Genomic DNA, 17,425 nt, shown 5'->3' on the forward strand with positions numbered 1-17,425 from the left:
TCTGAGTCAGTATTAGTTTTTTATGTACTTTATAAAACACATCTGTTAAGTAAATCCTAGCTGTGAGAGCTCTAGTTAAAGGGATAATAACTCTTCGTATGAGATCTATATTTCACAATAAAAACATTGTGAATAACTCATACAAATACAATATATTCTGTTTTACCACAAAAATGGCAGTTATAGCTATTATTCTGATATCTAAGCTTGTCTTCAGACCACGTGACCTTCATTGATGGCTAGACTCTGTTATAATCTCTTAAGAGATTTTAACAAAAAAACAAACTTTTTAGAAAAAAAACAGGGACTAACTTTGAATGTAAAAATGGATTCATTAACCATTGGTAAGTATGGGAAAATTGTTGTTTACTCCAGGAAAATTCATTTTTTAGCCAAAAGGAAGAGTTATTATCCCTTTAACTAAGCTGTACTCACTCTAGGTCCTAATGAACGCTGCCACTAATTTTAACGTTCTGTACAAATCGGGTAAACAAAAAACGCATCTTGTCTTCTCTAACACAATCGGTACAGGTGATATCAAACTAAATGGTTGATAAGATGTTATTATTTTTGCCAATATGATAGCAGAAATACCTAAATCACCATCCCGGGATTAGGACCCCTTGCGCCATATCAAATAACAAAAACAAGTTTAAATCGAAACTTGCCTTCAAAAAGCGGGTGACCTGTACATTATTATGTAATACAGGTGAGCATTTCAGTGAGAGGTGTTCAGGTAGGACCAAGGTCAGTAGAAGATGGAGAAGACAGAGGTTCTTGGTACGTTGCTGCAATTTCCACATGTAGGCCAAAAATGTAGCACAGAAAATGACAGGAAACTGCCGTAGTATTGTATAGATGATATAATATAACGTTGTGTATTTTGTGTAGACGACGTTTGCCCAAATGATGCGTTTCGCACAGGGACATTTTAGTCCTTATGACTGTGGGAACATTGCACTTATGTTCAATACACTCTTCATTAGAATTTCAAAATCAGCTCAGAGTTTGAATGATTTATTTTCTGTAATTTCAGAGAAGAAACGCACTTGCCAATGAGGAAGTGAGGGGCTTATTGCAGCTGTCCAAAGGTCTGAACAAGTCCTCAACAAGTAAGACGATTGGGTAGGTATCTACATTCTCCTAGTTCTTTTATTGGCGAGGTCATTGACCTGTTTTCAAAAAATCAAACATATATTGTATATGAAAGTAAACTTCAAACAGACAAATGCACGTTCGGTAACAAGATGTTGAACTATTGTGTCATTGCATTCCTTGAAACGACGGGACCAGGTTGGGGAGGTGAGGGGTGGGTGGGGGTGGGCGGGGGTACAGTGTCCTTCTCTTAATTTAAGAGGTATCCCTTCTCCCTTCCTAATTAACAAATCAAAACAAGAACAAGAACAAATGAAAAGCGAAAAAAATGTACATGAAACGAAACTAGACGAAATCCAGATAATGTATATTCGTTTCCTCCCCCTGAAAACCCTGGCTTAGTCAGTGAAAACTTGCCTAGATAATGTTTTTTTTTAGATCTTGTTAATTTTAAACTAATTGGGCCCATCTGCCAAATGTTTTCATTCACTGACTTTCATTTCCGAGAATATTTCTGTTATCCGGGCGCCTGGTCCTTTCATATCGCATCTTACGTATGAATGCAAAGAAGTATGTTGTCATTAAACAGTGTCCATAGGGTAGAAAAGAATAGGAATGGCAAAATAGTGTTTGGTTAACATAATCCCTTGTGTTCCAAATAGCATGTTGTAAAGATATACACATACTGCTTCATCAAACTGTGTCATGAATGTGATTTTCTTCGTTTATTTCAGTGACTCCCAACTGCTGTTTACCGGGTGATTGGATGCGTCGCCGATCAAAGACACCAGATTCATGTTGGACATCGCCTGAGCCCATGCCAAGATTGTCTCGCTTGTTGAAGTTTGTCTTGTAGTTTATTTGCAGGGTTGACATTTGATATGAAATGTAATCTTTGCCTTGGATAGTAATATTCTGCATAAAATTTGTATAAAATAATTGTTGTACGCAGCAAGAATTTTTAACGAAACTTCTGATCAGAGAAAAAAAAAAGAAATGAATGGCGTCGACCCTGCATGTCGCTGGTTATATATGATACATTCTTTCTAAATCGTAGTACAGTACTCTATCCGCTCATATCGTTTCAAGGTATTTTATTTATTATGTATATTTATTATTGTGTCGGAAGTAAGTACCCATCAATTCTCAAACTTAAATACGACACTTTTTGGAGTTCACCTTTAACAAAATAATTTTAGTGCAAAAGTATTTTGCTGAAATGATGAGTGAAAACAAAAATGATAGTTATCAAATATTATTATTATTATTATTATTATTATTATTATTATTATGCGATTTTTAGGTAGAGTACTGCGCCAGCCCTATTGATTTTCTAGTTGAAGGTAAAAAATTGTCTGTGGGCACTTAGCTGTGCATTTGAAGATATTTTAAATATTTATTTTGAATCAAATTGAATTGAATTGAATTCTAAGATTCCGATAAGAAAAATATCTCAACTTCATTACATGAAACTTTTGAGAGACAAACGGTTTCATACAGTGACCGTTAAGTTTGAGAAAAGAACAAGTTGTTAATTTAACTTACAAACACTGTACTTCAAGTTATAATGCTTTGGGAATTATAGCGTTATGAAAAAGATAAAATTTGTCCACGTGATTGCAGAATTGCCCATGTATAAGAAACGATCCTTTTTTAAATTGTGGATATACGTTTGTGACGCATGTTAAGAATGAACTTACTTTGGTTTCGGTGTTTTGATATTGTGTCTGATCAGTGACAGATACACATGTACTGCGCTGGGAGGGGTCTAAAACAATGTTAAGAAAATGAAACCAGAGGAGAAATAGGGATTTTCACGAAATTACTGCGCATTCGTTATCGCAGTAGGGGAATATATGTTACCATAAAAATTGTCCCTTCCTGGGGCCACCAAAATTAATCAGCATTGCATGAGCTCATTTGTGTGTTGTTCGACTTTTTGCCAATATCGCAAAGCAGAAATGTAAGTGCGGCCCTGGAAAACGTCTTTGTTCATATGCATAAAAATATTTATTATTAATTGATATTTCTTTGGTTGTGATTGAGGGGTGATTGAGAGAAAAAGGTCTGATTAGATGCCAGTCCCGCGCGTCCTCTTGGGGTATTTTTGCTAAGTGTGTCTTGATCACTGAGCACCGGAGACCAGAGTAAGTGTGTTAGCATTTATGGATTAATGAATTTTAAGTCACCGTTTTTCTCTCTGCGTAATCTTTTCAGTTTTGTTTGTATATTTTTCTTAAATTGACATGACTAGAATAAGCTTGGAAATTGACCATGTCTTTATGCCGTTCCTGATTCGCATGTGTGCAAATTTAAGTTTTCGCTCAAATTCGTGCCATTAACCTACCAATATTAAGGATGTAATGAAATGAAAACAAAACATAAAACACTCGATTCTTAAAAATGACTATTGTTGTCTACCATTTTCTGTGCGAGAATCAGCACGACGGCATAGAACAGCGTGCGTGAGTGCGAGTGCACGTGAGGGGAAGACGCCTATGTCAGATTATATGCATTTTGGAATTTCGATATCATTCACACCACTGAAATTGGACACTTTGCTCCTCAATGGAATGAGTAATCAATTATTATCGTCAACTTTGAACAAAATTTGACAAGTACGATATGATTTCAATTTATCTACCAGTCCTGGTCAATTATATGAATTTTGTTTTGGTAAGAATTATGTCGAAATTCTCTTTTATATAAATAAATAGAATCTGCTGTTTGAGCTGCAATTTCCAAAGTGCATAAAATCCTTCATAAGTGTTACTTAGTCTACTACTTGTGCTTAGACTTCTTGTATTTTTTTGTAAAAGCATAATTTATAGAATTTTTTAGAAATTTGACGCTATTGTAATGATTGCTATTAATGTAGAAAAAACGTAACTTCACGTATTTTGTTTTGTATAAAACTTTGTTGAAATTACTTGGAATTTGTTGAAACAATAAATAATAAAAATAATGTACAGATATTTGTATGTTGAATTTCCTTTCATTTTTCACCTTCTTTCCCCTTTAACTCTCGTTCTCCAGTTCACATGTCTTACCTATAGAGCCTCTTGTATTAGTTTACCTTGTTTATTTGAATATTTTTTTGCAAAAGGTAATTTTCTGGGACCCAGGAGCGCCAGGTTTTGAACTTGGGACTTTTTGACTCAAAGGCAAGCGCGTTACCTACTCCTCTAACTGTTCCCACCCACCCTCCTCGGGAAGACTTTCCTCTTATAGTAACCAAAGGGAAATTTCTGTAAAGCCCCTTGAAAAGTATTCAATGATTTCCAAGTACCCGAACCAAGAAACGAACCCAAACCCGAGGGGTACCACCGAGTCAATGAAATTATTGTAGTAACCTAAGTAAATTTTTTAAAAAATCGTAATACATTAAAGAAATTTTAGAAACGTAAGACAAGTTTGAAGCCCAACCCCAGGTTGCCGCTGAAAAACGCAACCGTCAAAGAAATAACTAAGACATTTGGTATATTTGGGGAGTCTTTATTTAGTGCCAAACAACTATGTATTAATTATATATAAGTATTTTATTGTAAAACCACCAAGTTTAAGAGCACTTAAATCACTACTTAATCACTTTGAATATCCGTAAGACATGCATGTTAGACAAAGTTATATCTCAAAGGTGTAACATATACAACAAATGTATTACATTTCACCAATAAACGGTCAACTTTACTACTCGTTTATGGTTTGGTGTTATCAATATCTACAAGCATTTCTTTAAAAAAATCAGAACAAATTTGAGAAATTGACAGTGATTAAAAAGATACAAAGCAGTTCATCAATTATTACACAAAATGTGTGCGTCACTGACTAATAAGATCAATAACTTGTGGCTATTTCTATATTTACATGATGTATTTGATTTATTATTACCATAGCATAAAACATGGAAAAAGGAACATATCATGAAAATCGCTGTCGAGAATATATATTAGTAAATTGTTGTAACTTTCAAATGATCTTTCTAAACACTCACTTTTGTCATATGAAAAAATATGTAAAATTGAGCTATTTAAGCTTTTCTGGACAATCAAAAGTTTCCATATTTATGCGTATTTTATTCGCACGACAACGTAACGCCAAGTCACCACTCGTTACCTTGCTGGTACTTTCGCCCTAAAAAGTTCGGAAACGTCGTTATTTTAAATAGTTATAAAATAACCATTATTAGTACGATTAATATTTCAACCAAATATTGTTGGTTAATGAATCCACAATTTGTTAATCTTTATTTACACAAAAGATTTTCCCAACACATTACCTATTTTTTTTTTTTTTTTTTTTTTTTTTTTTTTTTTTGATTATTGAAAAACAATTTCACGTTTCCGAACTTTCTTGGTCGCGTGTATCAAAACCAACAATCTCCCAGGGCCGCTGATTTCATGTGCACTTTTCTCTGACGCATGCAGGGCAGAAAATTACCATCATTTAACTAGAAACATATCTGTGAAAACGTGTATCTAGTGAAAAATCAATCTGTGGCCCTGGTAGAGGGTAATCATTATTGTAGTACCATTTAACAAAGGCCTTGGCGGCAAACTTGAAGGTCTTACGAGAATAGAGCACGTTGAAAGGCATAAGGGGCAGATATCTTTACTGAAATAAACCAAACCTGTATCTGACGACCACGCAGTCTTAGACATGCCATGTTTCTAGTACCCAATGCTTTATTTTAAAGGTATCAACATGATGTATCAACAGAATGATTAACATTTGTTTTGCGCTATCAGTTCGCCCCCTATGCCTTGAAGGGTTTACATTGTTGGCCAGTGAACCCACAATTTTTAAAGCTCCCGTCATACAAAAATCTGTACAGTGTATCTATAATTCAACTTATATATTCAACGGACTGAAATAGTACGACTGGACTAGTGAAATCGTGCCGAAATTAGAAGTGTAATACTTATACAGTGTACCTACTGTCTGTTATGCTTTTATTTCGACCTCCAACCGCTTACTACAAATATTTACATGTTAGTAAATGGGAATTTAAATGGGAGATTCCACAGCATTTCCCCTTTTTGTCTGCTTCTTGCAAATATACTCCTTGTACGTCTTCAACTGACGATACTTTTTCTACTAACGAAGTTCGAAATAATTGACATTTCCATAGGACGTGATAAGGTGAAGTAATGGAGGAAGCAAAATGTTGTGGGGGAAACACTGGGGAATGGCCAAACCATTTTTATGCATGCACGTGTCACAGCACTTCTTATAAAATCAATTATAAATAAGTGAACATTAAATCCCTAACACTGATACATTGAAACGTTATTCTGAATAGGTTAAAACATAAATATTCGTATACTTAGTTTCCAGACCGCCTCGCATCCACTCCCTGATCACGTAAGGTGTAACAACTCTTCCCAGAGAGTAGGTTCAATTTGCTTTATGGGGGAGGGGCTAAAGCTTTTCTGTCCAACCCTCACCCTTATCTTACAAGCAAAACTTGATTAAAAATTTACTAAAATCAAAATGCATATATATATATATAGTGCATTTGTGTTAAATATATTTAAAAAAGAAACCAGAAGAAAACACCCAAAATGAAATATTATTATGTAGGTCAATGGCGATTCTAAATTGGTCCACTGCTTTTATCTGAACAGTTTTCGCCATGTTTGACAAACTGGGCAGTACTATAACGCCACCTGGAGGAAAATATGATCGTCTCTGTTGCAATAAGTACCTACCACATTATGATATCAACATACTACATGTAGCTGTATATGACATCTACGTCTTTGTATGTCCACACATGAATCTACAGTGTATGTACAGGTTTATGTGAGCTAAAATCTAATAAGGTTGGTTTTTAAACGTTAGACCTACATCTGTGTTTCAGTCTAGAAAGAGGAACTTGATTATGATTGAGGTAAGCTTATCTGTTGACTGTGTGTAATTGAAGTGAATTTTTGAGAAGTGAAAACTAGACTTAAGACTGATGATAAAAACAAATTCCGATGATAAAAACAGTTAAATGTGAAGAATAATGACATAACAAGTCCAATGGTTGTGACATTTGTACAACTGAAACTTAACAACTGTATAAATCTGAGATACATGTAAGCTTATCAGTTGATTGTGTATCACGAAAAAGATTTTTTGGACAATATATTTTATTATTACATTTAAAAACTGGCAAATCTGGTGTAACTGGCTTACAATAGTTAAGCAATAATAATTTTGACAAATCTAGTCCATTATTTGTGATACTTGTACAAATGCTGCTTAACAGCAACAGAAATGTGATAAGTTCATCAGTTACACTGTGTAATTTCTGATGACTGTGTAACTGCATATTTTTAAAACATTTTAAAAGAGTGAAAATTACATTTAAAAAACTGCTAAATTCAACAGATTAAAATAGGTAAATGTTAATAACTCTGCGAGATGTACTGTCATGTTTGTAAAACTTGTACAACTGTGGCTTAATTAGCAACTGAAATAATCTAAAATAAGCTGATCAGTTAACTGTATGTAATGAAAGTAATATTTAGGACAACATATTTGAGAAAACTGATAACAACTATAAAAAACTGGCAAATTCCATGGATAAAAATACTTTTAAAAATCTAGTCTAATGTTTGTGAAATGTATACCACTTAAGTAAAAAAAAAAAAACAAAAAAAACAAAAAAAAAAAAAAAAACAAGTTAATCTGCTATGTGTAATTAAAGAGTTTTTTTTTCACAATTCATTTGAGAAAGGTGAAAACCAGCTGGAGTAAGCACATTCTTATAGAAACAAAAAAGGGAAACCACCTTAAGTGTTGTGCTTGACAAAATACGGTAAACAACATTCCTCAATTTTTTGAAGAATACATATATTACAATTTATAACAAATTGTGGGGAGAAGTAAAGTTCAAATTCAAGGTTGCAGTAAGAATGAGAATATAGGACTTCCCATCCAAGTTCAATTGTATATATCAGAGCTTGGAAATTTGAAAAGTGCGCTTCATGCTAAAAGTAGGTCAAGGGTCAAATTCAAGGCCACAGGAAGACTGTCAACATACGAGTTCTTATTCAAGTTCGGTAGTATCTGTGGGCATGCCAGTTTTGGAGACATAAGGGGCAGAAAATTTGCAAAGTTCAGTTCATGGTAAAAAGTAGGTCTAGGGTCAAGTTCATGGTCACAGTTAGATTGCCAATGTATGACTATGGGCATATCTCTGCCAGTTTTGGAGATATATTGATGGAAAACTTGCAAAGTTCAGTTCATGGTGAAAAGTGGGCAAAAGTAAATTTCAAGGTCATATATTGCCAATATATTACTTCCTGTTCAAGTTTAATAGTAACTTTGGGCAAGTATCTGGCAGTTTTGGAGATATAAGGGACAAAAAAAGTTGCAAAGTTCAGTTCATGGTGAAAAGTAGGTCAGAGGTCAAATTCAAGGTGACAGATTGCCAGTATGTGACTTCCTATTCAAGTTTTATAGTAACTGTGGGCATATCTCTGGCAGTTTTGGAAATATAAGGGACAGAGAGTTGTAAAGTTCAGTTCAAATTGAAAATTAGGTCAAAGGTCAATCTCAAGGTGACAGATTGCAAGTATATGACCTCCTATTGAATGTCTATAGTAACTATGGGGGTACCCCTAATTTTGGAGTTATTTCACATTTTATTTCACCAATGGATATTGCAACATTGTACTTTCTGATATGGTGCAACTCGTATACCATATGGAAAACAAAAACAGACACCATCCCCAGTGATGTGCTTGACAAGATCTATAAAATGCACTAAACAAAAAGTTTCTAGCATTTATGGTTCCAGGATTAGAGATTGCAGTCAAGAAATCTGGCTGCTTCTCCCATAAAAATGCACCAACTGACCCCAAACTCACGAAGATGAAAGATAACCCTAAGGGTAATACCTGCCCATAATATTATAGGATAGGTCTGAGTAGATTCAGAAAATCAGCATGAATGAAAAAAAATTTTAAAGAAAATTTTGGCCCATTTAACCTTAAATGGGCATATTTTAAATCCCACATACCACTTTCAGTCATCCATAGAAACTTTTCCTGCAATGCCTTCAGTTTGGGAGATATTTTGCATTTCATTTTGCAAATTTTGGACAAGGGTGCAATGTGACGAACACCACACCTACACCCCAGCACCGCGCACCCAAAATTCACATGGATCAAGTTGAGATTATATCTGACCTACATACAAGAGATGGATACATGGTCTCTTACAGTTTAAGAGGAGAAACGGGGGCGTCTCGATAGTCCGAAGGTTCATTGGTCCGAAGGTTCATTGGTCCGAAAAGTGGTAACATTTTTATCGATTTTCTAATCAAGGGTTCATTGGTCCGAAAGTTCTATAGTGAACATTCGGACCAATGAACCTTCGGACTATTGAACCTTCGGACTATCGCTACGGCCCCGGAGAAACAGTAACAGTGACGTGGTGGCAGAGCACGATCTGCAATAAGACTTAAAATGTATCAAAATTACCATCATGAATATAATTAAATATTAACAATTTTGTCAATTATATTTTATTTCTTTTTAATTTTGAAAAAATGACATTTGACAACTGCAGATATCTGTGATAAGCTTATCAAATGACTGTGTGTAACAGAAATGCAGCTTATTGGCAATTTATATGAGAAGAGTGAGAATTATTGAAAACAAATATTTTAATACGCCAATATATCATATATATCATTCAATATATCATTCAGTCTCCAAAGAAACATCAAATGTGATAATTTGTTTGCTTGTGTAGAGGTGACAAATTGTCCAGAAATGTGACCTAGAAAACAACATATACCCATTCAAGACTTCTTACTACCAATACCAGGTACAGATTCCTCCTTACAATAAGTTTCTGGAATCGGGGTTTAGCACACCATTTGACAAAATATATTTGAAAAAAGTGTAAATTAAATATTAAAAAGTGATAAATTTCCCAGATTAAAATAGTTAAACATAAAAACATTTGAAAAAGTTTAGCTAAATAGATGACTGTGTTTAATATATTTTCAGTCAATATATTTGAGAAGCTGAAAATAACATTGAAAACAAGGCAGCAAAGCTGTCAAATGTACAGACAAAAAGCAGGAATTAACAAAATAGGCTACTGTCAATTCTGATGCAAAAGTACATTATGTTAAACTGCAAATTCAACATCAAATTCTAATTATGCTCAACAGGTAATACCAATGTATGTAAAATGTGTAACAAACATAAGGCTTCAGGCCCATGGGAGTTCAAGTTCACCCTTTGAAAATGTAAAACTTCCAGAAAAAGAAGTCAATTAGACTGCTTTTCCAACTCAAGCTGCATTTTAGTCCTGTATTTCTTTTTTGAAAGTTTGGCAATCATAAGTAACATGGTTTTCCCATAATGGTCATCATGGCAGCAGCACCCAAAATTGTGTTTTCTTCTATTCTGATGCAATATTACATAATGGTTACCAGCATAATGACAATCAATTTTTAATAATAAAATATACGTATCATGGATTTTCAGAAAATGTGACAAGCATGGGTCTTCAAGCCTGTGGAACTTCAAAGTCACACCTTGAAAATGCCAATATGTGAAAAATTAAAATTTCACAAAAAAACTGTTTAACTGGCAGATTGCATTGCCTACTGAAGCTATATTTTAGTCCCATGTTTCTTTCCTGTAAGTTTGAGAACAGTAAGTGACATGGTTTTTCTTATATGGTCATCATGGGAGCAGTGCCCAAAATAGGTTTTTTTCAAATTGTGATGCAATATTACATAATGTTTAACAGCATAATGACCATCAATTTTTAATAATAAAATATTAGTATCATGGATATTCTGAAAATGTGACTAGCAAAGGTCTTCAGGCCCATGGAACTTCAAAGTCACAACTTGAAAATGCCAAAATGTAAACAAGACAGCACTGTTCTGAAATGTTTTTTTTCATTTTTAACATTTTTTTACATAAAACAAAATTAACAGTTTACTGCCATTTTTATATGATCAACTAAGAAAATTGATGAGATGGGAAAAATATCAATAGAGCAGTGTTAAATGTCCAATTTCTTCCATTCTGAGATTCTGAACATAGTGAATGATTGAATCTGACAAACTGCAATGATATGAGTTTATTTCCATTTTTGAAACTTTATTACACAATACACGATAACAAACTAGAGGATCAGAGAGGCGATACCGCCTCCGAATATTGTACCACCAGCTGGGGTAAGCGCGATCGTATAGACCCCCACACACACAAAAAAGGGACACCACCACCAGTCTTGTGCTTGACAAGCTGTAAAAAATGCAATCAACAAGAATTCTCAAAATATGCAAAAAAAAATATATAACTAAAAATGGTACAATCAAAGTTCAGTTCATAGTAAGGTAGGTCAAAGGTCAATTTCAAGGTCACAGTAAATTTCCAGTATATGACTTCCTATTCAAGTTCAATAGCAACTATGGACCTATCTCTGCCAGTTTTGGAGATAAAAGGGAAATAAAAGGGAACCAAAATTTGCAAAGTTCAGTTCATGGTTAAAAGTAGGTCAAAGGTCAATTTTAAGGTCACTTTTCACAGTAAATTGCCTCATATGACTTGCTATTCAAATTCAATAGTAACTGTGGGCGTATCTCTGCCAGTTTTGAAAATAAAAGCATTAAAAATTTGCAAAGTTCAGTTTATGGTGTAAAGTAGGTCAAAGGTCAATTTCAAGGTCACATTTAGATTGCCAGTATATGACTTCCTATTCAAGTTCAATAGTAACTATGGACCTATCTCTGCCAGTTTTGGAGATAAAAGGGAACCAAAATTTGTAAACTTCATATCATGATGAAAAGTAGGTCAAAGGTCAATTTCAAGGTCACACTTAGATTGCCAGTATATGACTTCCTATTCAAGTTCAATAGTAACTATGGACCTATCTCTGCCAGTTTTGGAGATAAAAGGGAACCAAAATTTGCAAAGTTCAATTCATGATGAAAAGTAGGTCAAAGGTCAATTTCAAGGTCACACTTAGATTGCCAGTATATGATTTCCTATTCAATTTCAATAGTGACCATGGACCTATCTCTGCCAGTTTTGGAGATATTAGGGACTAAATGTTATAATTTTGGAGTTACAACAATGTGCCATAAATTTCGTACAGAAAAAAACTAGAGGATCAGAGAGGCGATACCGCCTCCAAATATTGTACCACCAGCTGGAGCAAGCACATTCGTATAAACCCCCACATACACAAAATAAGGGACACAGCCACCAGTCTTGTGCTTGACAAGCTGTAAAAAGCAATCAACAAGAATTTTCAAAATATGCAAAAAACATATATGACTAAAAATGGTACAATCAAAGTTAAGTTCATCGTAAGGCAGGTCAAAAGTCAATTTCAAGGTCACAGTAAATTGCCAGTACATGACTTCTTATTCAACTTCAATAGTAACTATGGACCTATCTCTGCCAGTTTTGGAGATAAAAGGGAACCAAAATTTGCAAAGTTCAGTTCATGGTGAAAAATAGGTCAAAGGTCAATTTAAAGGTCACATTTAGATTGCCAGTATATGACTTCATATTCAAGTTCAATAGAAACTATGGACCTATCTCTGCCAGTTTTGGAGATAAAAGGGAAGCAAAATTTGCAAAGTTCAGTTCATGGTGAAAAGTAGGTCAAAGGTCAATTTCAAGGTCACATTTAGATTGCCAATTTATGACTTCCTATTCAAGTTCAATAGTAACTATGGACCTATCTCTGCCAGTTTTGGAGATAAAAGGGAAGCAAAATTTGCAAAGTTCAGTTCATGGTGAAAAGTAGGTCAAAGGTCAATTTCAAGGTCACAGTAAGATTGCCAGTATATGACTTCCTATTCAACTTCAATAGTAACTATGGACCTATCTCTGCCAGTTTCGGAGATAAAAGGGAAGCAAAATTTGCAAAGTTCAGTTCATGGTGAAAAGTAGGTCAAAGGTCAATTTTAAGGTCACATTTAGATTGCCAGTATATGACATCCTATTCAACTTCAATAGTAACTATGGACCTATCTCTGCCAGTTTTGGAGATAAAAGGGAACCAAAATTTGCAAAGTTCAGTTCATGGTGAAAAGTAGGTCAAAGGTCAATTTCAAGGTCACATTGAGATTGCCAGTATATGATTTCCTATTCAACTTCAATAGTAACTATGGACCTATCTCTGCCAGTTTTGGAGATATAAGGGACTAAATGTTATAATTTTGGAGTTACCATAATGTGCCATAAATTTCCTACAGAAAAAAATTTATTAAAATAAAGAAAAGGTCATTTTGGTCAAAATTCTTGAAATGGGAGGTGCTCTGAAGTTCCAGATGTTCAAATTTGATGAAATAATGTCATTTTTGACCACAAGTTGTCTGCCTTGCCAAGCCTTATGTTTTATTTTTCCAGAGTTCAAAATTTATTATCCATTACCGTACAGCACATTTTGCTTTCACCACCAATATGTACCTTTTGATACAGCGTAACTTTGGAGACAAAAGGGAAGCAAAATTTGCAAAGTTCAGTTCATGGTGAAAAGTAGGTCAAAGGTCAATTTTAAGATCACATTTAGATTGCCAGTATATGACTTCCTATTCAACTGCAATAGTAACTATGGACCTATCTCTGCCAGTTTTGGAGATAAAAGGGAAGCAAAATTTGCAAAGTTCAGTTCATGGTGAAAAGTAGGTCAAAGGTCAATTTTAAGGTCACATTTAGATTGCCAGTATATGACATCCTATTCAACTTCAATAGTAACTATGGACCTATCTCTGCCAGTTTTGGAGATAAAAGGGAACCAAAATTTGCAAAGTTCAGTTCATGGTGAAAAGTAGGTCAAAGGTCAATTTCAAGGTCACATTGAGATTGCCAGTATATGACTTCCTATTCAACTTCAATAGTAACTATGGACCTATCTCTGCCAGTTTTGGAGATATAAGGGACTAAATGTTATAATTTTGGAGTTACCATAATGTGCCATAAATTTCCTACAGAAAAAAATTTATTAAAATAAAGAAAAGGTCATTTTGGTCAAAATTCTTGAAATGGGAGGTGCTCTGAAGTTCCAGATGTTCAAATTTGATGAAATAATGTCATTTTTGACCACAAGTTGTCTGCTTTGCCAAGCCTTGTGTTTTATTTTTCCGGAGTTCAAAATTTATTATCCATTACCGTACTGCACATTTTGCTTTCACCACCAATATGAACTTTTTGATACAGCGTAACTCGAAAACCGCATGGAATACAAAAAAAACGGAGACCACTTCCAGTGTTGGGCTTTACATGCTCTACAAAATGCAAAAAAGAATGGGTCTCTAGCATTAACGGTTCCCGAATTAGAGACAGTTTTCAGTTTCGGTATCTTATGGCCGCTACTCCCGTGAAAATGCACCGATTGACCCCAAATTCACGGGGAGGAAAGGGTAACACTTTCCAATAATATTATTGGTTAAGTCTGTGTGGTGTCTGAATAACAGGGGAAATAATTTTTTTTTCGTAAAAAAATTCATTTTTATGTACAGACACATATTGCCATCACCTGCGTCTGTCGTCGCCGATGCCGATGCTGATGCCGATGCCGTCGCCGTGCACTTTCCTTGTAAACACGATAAGTGGAGGGCAGTTTTACTTTTTGGCTTTATATTTACAGAGCTGGTGAATATTCATAAAACGCAGGTCAAGTTCGAAAATCAGGATGATCGGGCCATTATTGTAGAAGTTATGCTGTTTTTTCACTTTTCAGCATATTTTTCACATTTCCTCAGATTCAATTCTTAGGCATGTTAACAGTCTCATTATTAAACTAATAAGATACGTAAAAGTTTTTGTTTGACATTTCCTGCATCTTTACAACATTGTTAGTTGATTTTGTAAAAATGATGGCAAACTTGTTATCGTGTATTGTGTAATAAAGTTTCAAAAATGGAAATAAACTCATATCATTGCAGTTTGTCAGATTCAATCATTCACTATGTTCAGAATCTCAGAATGGAAGAAATTGGACATTTAACACTGCTTTATTGATATTTTTCCCATCTCATCAATTTTCTAAGTTGATCATATAAAAATGGCAGTAAACTGTTAATTTTGTTTTATGTTAAAAATTGTTAAAAATGGGGAAAAAAAACATTTCAGAACAGTGCTGTCTTATTTACATTTTGGCATTTTCAAGTTGTGACTTTGAAGTTCCATGGGCCTGAAGACCTTTGCTAGTCACATTTTCTGAATATCCATGATACTAATATTTTATTATTAAAAATTGATGGTCATTATGCTGTTAAACATTATGTAATATTGCATCAAAATTTGAAAAAAACCTACTTTGGGCACTGCTCCCATGATGACCATTTAAGAAAAAACATGTCACTTACTGTTCTCAAACAGTACAGTAAATATATATATAGATGTGTCTGTACATATTGCCATCACCTGCGTCTGTCGTCGCCGTCATCGCCGGCGCCGGCGCCGTGCACTTTCATTGTAAACACGATAAGTGGAAGGCAGTTTTACTTTTTGGCTTAACATTTACAGAGCTGATGAATATTCATAAAACGCAGGTCAAGTTTGAAAATCAGCATGATCGGGCCATTATTGTAGAAGTTATGCTGTTTTTTCACTTTTCAGCATATATGCAACACTGTAAACACATTCCAAGGAAAAGCGATAGGCCTGTTGTCGTGAAACTCACAGGAGTAATCTATCTTACTAAAACGCAGGTCAAGTTCGAAAATCAGCATGATCAGGTTACTATTTTAGTAGTTATGCTTTTTTTTTCACTTTTCAGCATATATGCAACACTGTAAACACAATATACGAAAAACAGATAGGCCAATTGTCATTAAACTCACAGGAGTGGTCAATCCTGCTAAAACGCAGGTTGAGTTAAAAAATCAGCATAATCGGGCCATTATTTTAGAAGTTATGTTGTTTTTACACATTTCCTCAGATTCAATTCTTAGGCATGTTAACAGTTTCATTATTTAATTAATAAGATATTAAAAGTGTTTGTTTGACATTTCCTGCATCTTTATAACATTGTTAGTTTATTTTGTAAAAATGAGGGTTAATTTGTTATCGTGTATTGTGTAATAAAGTTTCAAAAGTGCAAATAAACTCATATCATTGCAGTTTGTCAGATTCAATCATTCACTATGTTCAGAATCTCAGAATGGAAGAAATTGGACATTTAACACTGCTCTATTGAAAAACCATGTCACTTACTGTTCTCAAACAGTACAGTAAATATGTACAGATGTGTCAAAAATGTGTCTGTACATATTGCCATCACCTGCGTCTGTCTTTGCCGTCAGCGCCGTCACTTTTCAGCATATTTCACATATTGGCATTTTCAAGGTGTGACTTTGAAGTTCTACATGCTTGAAGACCCATGCTAGTCACATTTTCTGAAAATCCATGATACGTATATTTTATTATTAAAAATTGACGGTCATTATGCTGTTAACCAATATGTAATATTGCATCAGAATAGAAGAAAACAATTATGGGTGCTGCTGCCATGATGACCATTATGGGAAAACCATGTTACTTATGATTGCCAAATGTTCAAAAAAGAAATGCAGGACTAAAATGCAGCCGGGGTTGGAAAAGTAGTCTAATTGGCTTCTTTTTCTGGAAGTTATACATTTTCAAAGTGTGAACTTGAACTCCCATGGGCCTGAAGCTTTATGCTTGTTACACGTTTTACTTACATTGGTATTACCTGTTGAGCATAATTAAAATTTGATGTTGAATTTGCAGTTTAACATAATGTACTTTTGCATCAGAATTGACGGTAGCCTATTTTGTGCATAGTTATTTCCTGCTTTTTGTCTGTACATTTGACAGCTTTGCTGCCTTGTTTTGAAAATTTTGGCCCGTTTGACCTTGAAATAAAGGTCAAAGGTCAAATCCAAGGGCATATTTGAAATCTACACATAGGACTTTTGGAAAGCCGTCTGTAGAAAATTTTCCCATAATTCCTTCCATAGGGTAGATAATTAGCATTTAATTTTGACATTTTTAGACAAGGGTGCATTGCAATGAGTGCCACACCTAGACCCCAAAACCGACAAAGCCCAAATTTTACGTGGAACGAGATGAGATTATAGGTGACCTAAATCCAAGAGATGGGTACGGGGGCCCTTACCGTCTAGGAGGAGAAGCGGTAACGGTGACTTGGCGGCGGAGCCGCAGGAGCCGGCGGAGCCGGCGGAGCCGGCGGAACATACGGGTCGGGACTAAAACCATGAGTACCGCCAGCGCCTACGCTGGTGGTACAATTAACCATCATTATTACAAAATCAACTAACAATGTTGTAAAGATGCAGGAAATGTCAAACAAACACTTTTAA

General features: G+C 34.7%; 3 long non-coding RNA genes across 3 annotated transcripts in view; 2 read left to right on the forward strand and 1 right to left on the reverse strand.

The window, feature by feature from the left end:
* Nucleotides 1–646: 646 nt before the first annotated feature.
* LOC106160180 (uncharacterized) lies at nucleotides 647–4,066 on the forward strand. The gene is made up of 3 exons (XR_015333643.1): nucleotides 647–780; nucleotides 1,037–1,125; nucleotides 1,830–4,066. It is a non-coding gene; the product is annotated as an uncharacterized LOC106160180 (long non-coding RNA).
* Nucleotides 4,067–6,779: 2,713 nt separating this feature from the next.
* Nucleotides 6,780–17,425, forward strand: part of LOC147763062 (uncharacterized) — a 99,927-nt gene continuing 89,281 nt past the window's right edge. The window contains exon 1 of the long non-coding RNA XR_015333543.1: nucleotides 6,780–6,988. This is a non-coding gene — a long non-coding RNA (uncharacterized LOC147763062). The remainder of the gene's footprint in view (nucleotides 6,989–17,425) is intronic.
* Nucleotides 10,631–13,594, reverse strand: LOC147763063 (uncharacterized). The gene is made up of 2 exons (XR_015333545.1): nucleotides 11,846–13,594; nucleotides 10,631–11,538 (listed from the first exon to the last, which is right to left on the reverse strand). It is a non-coding gene; the product is annotated as an uncharacterized LOC147763063 (long non-coding RNA).

Source organism: Lingula anatina, chromosome 3 (assembly GCF_051362555.1).
Source record: "Lingula anatina isolate TDL-2025a chromosome 3, LinAna3.0, whole genome shotgun sequence".
Taxonomy (NCBI): Eukaryota; Metazoa; Brachiopoda; class Lingulata; order Lingulida; family Lingulidae; genus Lingula; species Lingula anatina.